Source organism: Perognathus longimembris, chromosome 8 (genome assembly GCF_023159225.1).
Source record: "Perognathus longimembris pacificus isolate PPM17 chromosome 8, ASM2315922v1, whole genome shotgun sequence".
Lineage (NCBI taxonomy): Eukaryota > Metazoa > Chordata > Mammalia > Rodentia > Heteromyidae > Perognathus > Perognathus longimembris.
Window position 1 is genome coordinate 66215310 of NC_063168.1, and position 3516 is coordinate 66218825.

General features: G+C 54.4%; 1 non-coding gene across 1 annotated transcript; it reads left to right on the forward strand.

Annotated features, from left to right (window-relative positions):
* The first annotated feature begins 1357 nt into the window (after window positions 1-1357).
* Window positions 1358-1476, forward strand: LOC125356938. Its single transcript, XR_007211984.1, has one exon. It is a non-coding gene; the product is annotated as a 5S ribosomal RNA (ribosomal RNA).
* Window positions 1477-3516: the final 2040 nt, after the last annotated feature.

Genomic DNA, 3516 nt, shown 5'->3' on the forward strand with positions numbered 1-3516 from the left:
GTTTTGCTCAAGGCCGGCACTCTATCCCGTGAGCCACAGCGCCATTTCCAGCTCTTCTGTGGATTAATTGGAGATGAGAGTCTCACCGACCTGCCTGCCCAGGTTGGCCTTGGACTGTGATCTTCAGATCTCAGCCTCCTGACTAGCTGGGTTTAAAGGCATGAGTCATCGGTGCCTAGCCCAAAAGTTGTCCTTTTGATGTGGTTTGCAGGCTCCGTGTTGCCTTTTATGCACCTGCAAGTTCTGCCCAGACCTAGCTCATCTATGCACGGGGACCCAGACCCCCCTGCTTCCCCACAGTCTCTGCCACACGCTCCTTTAGTCATTATTGAACAACAGTCCCCAGCTCCCTGCAATGCGTACTCCCCAGTGACTGCCAGGAAGAGACCTAGTAGCCAACAATACGATGGTGCCTCAGTCCAGACCCCAAAGCCACCAGGGAGCTGTGTGCCAGGGCCCAGCAGGCTCCCAGCTCTGGGTGTTTTGCAGCGAAACACAAACCGTTGTTCAGTTTGCAGTATGGAGACTCCATAGTGGTCAGTGCCTACAAAGCTGGATCCTCGGCCTCAGACTGCGACCCCCATGAGCCTAAGATCCCAAACTTGCTTTCTTCTGGAGAGAGACACACAGAGGCCCTAAGCGAAGTCCAACTGGAAGGGGCATTTGTACCCTGAACTTTAGAAGCTATGTAGAAACTGTGTGTGTGTGTGTGTGTGTGTGTGTGTGTGTGTGTGTGTGTGTGTGTGTGTGTGTCCCATTACTGGGACTTGTGCTCTTGCGTGGCCTTTTCACTCAAGGAATGCCTCCTATCACTAGAGACACACCTCCACTTCTGGCTGTTTGGTGGTTCATTGGAGATGAGTCTCACAGATTTGTCTGCTCAGGCTGGCTTCAAACTGAGACCCTCAGATCACAGTCTCCTGAGTGGGAAGGCTTACAGGCATGAGCCACTGGTGGCTGCCTTTATAGACATTTTTTAAAAGCTCTTAGTCATCCACGTGGGTCCCGCAGTCCTGGTGAGAAGGTTAGCCTGGCAGGCAGGGACAGCTCCTTCCCATCGCTTTGAGGCATAATGTGTGCAGCTCAGCTCCCCGTCCACCCGGGCACAGTTTAATTAGTTTCCACTCACAGAGAATGAATGTCTAATTATTCATTAACTCCTGCTGGTTATTTTATTCCTGTGTCCCAAGCCCTCTCTGCAGTAGTAATCTGAAGTAGTAATCTAGGATTTACTTCATTTGCTGGGTCTTGTTTACCTTGAACATATGGCAGCATGCCGGGCTAACCCAGAGGGTTAGCCCCCCACAATGGCCCTTGACCCTGACCTCCTGAGGGAGGGCTTCAAGAATTATACTGAGTCTACGGCCATACCACCCTGAACGCGCCCGATCTCGTCTGATCTCGGAAGCTAAGCAGGGTCGGGCCTGGTTAGTACTTGGATGGGAGACCGCCTGGGAATACCGGGTGCTGTAGGCTTTGGGGCTGGGGATATAGCCTAGTGGCAAGAGTGCCTGCCTCAGATACACGAGGCCCTAGGTTTGATTCCCCAGCACCACATATACAGAAAACGGCCAGAAGCGGCGTTGTGGCTCAAGTGGCAGAGTGCTAGCCTTGAGCGGGAAGAAGCCAGGGACGGTGCTCGGGCCCTGAGTCAAGGCCCAGGACTGGCCAAAAAAAAAAAAAAAAAAAAGAATTATACTGAACACACACACACACACACACACACACACACACACACACACACACACGAAGCCCTAGGTTCGATTCCTTAGCACCACATATATAGAAAGTGGCGCTGTGGCTCAAGTGGCAGAGTGCTAGCCTTGAGCAAAAAAAAAAGAAGCCAGGGACAGTGCTCAGGCCCTGAGTTCAAGGCCCAGGACTGGCAATAAAATAAAATAAAATAGCGAATGATCTTTCTTCCAGCCCCCTGCGACGTCCTGGCACAGGGCCACCTCTGCGCTTCTACCTCCATTATTCTTCACCCCCCTAACCTTCTCTCCCCTCTCCACCTGCTCCAGGATTGATGTGCTGGAGAATGGGGTGCCCTGGCCCTGCCAACCATGGCCAACGCCATTACTGGGGGACAGGAGGCTGTCTGCTCGGCCTGAGGAGGGGAGAGGGAGACCCCCTCCACCCCAGGCTTGGCTGTGACTGCCTTCCCAGCTGTGCCATGCCCGGCTCAGTAAAGTCCCAGAAACTTCCCCTCCCTTCTCCCTCCTGCCCCATCCCCGCAGGAAGGACGCGGAGGGCCCTGTGCACTCTGCCATCTCGAAGGCCTCGCCCTGTTCCCCGTGCCCACCCACTGGTCCGGCTTCAGCCAGGGCTCAGGAATCCTTTACTGGGAAATCTCCACACCCTTCCCTTGGAGGCCAAGGAAAATATCCTAGCTGTGCACAGAACATGGCTCTGTGTGCAGAAGTTGAGTTTCACCTTTCAGAGCCTTCGGATGCTTTCTGAAATGCTAGCCCCCCTCACCAGGAAGGAAGGCATCTGCGCCAAGCAACTGATGGGTTTCCAGAGAAGCCACATCATGCAGCCCGCTGGCTGCCTTGGCAGCTGCCTGCCCTCAGCCGGCCAATGTGCCAGGCCTCCTGGAGCTGGGTGGTATCCAGGGCGGCCCTGGTACCCGGCCTGGGCTTTGTCTCGCCAGCAGGCCGGCCCTGGAGCACATCAGGTGACACATTCAGTCTCTTCCCTGAACCCGGTCGCAAGCAGAGCTGGGGGAGGCAGAAACCTCTGGCACTCCATTTGCTGGGAATTGCTTTTGTCTTCCACCCTAAGGAGGTAGAAGACAATGGGAAACGAAGCCCAGGGCTGGGGGCTCACGTCTGTCATCCTTGCTACTCAGGAGGCTGAGATCTGAGGATCACGGTTCAAAGCCAGCCTGGGCAGGAAAGTCCGTGCAACTCTTCTCTCTAATTAACCACCAGAAAACCAGGAAGTAGCACTGTGGCTCAAAATGGTAGAGCACTTGCCTTGAGCAGAAAGAGAGCCCAGGCACAGCACCCAGGCCCTGAGTTCAAGTCTAGGAGTAGAAAATGCCCGACCCTGGCTTGGCAATCTAAGCACCTGTCTGCTACTAATACAGTGCATGTTTAAGAGTACAAACCCAAGTCCGCAGCCCATCCCTGTGCTGTGTGGCCTTGAACAAGTGATGCGTCTCTGTGCTTAGCCTCCTTATCTGTACAGTGGAGAATGAGTAGTACCTACCTCTTCAGATCGTCTCAGAGCAGTGCACATTTACTGTGTGAATCGATGCAAAGCGCTTAAAGCAATGTCCAGTGCGTCGTAAGTAGTAGTCAGTGTACACAAATCAGCAACACGGGCTCTGACGTCACCTCCCGTTTACACCGTTGCTGGAACGCTTCCACCAGGGCCCGCCCATGGAAAGTTCTACCGGATCAAGGGCAGGTGTTCAGAGCAGAGCTGCAGCTCCTTAGCGAGCGGGGTGTGTGTGTGGGGAGGGGGGTGGAGCTGGACAATGTCACAGCTGCTGTCACCGCAGCTGCAGAG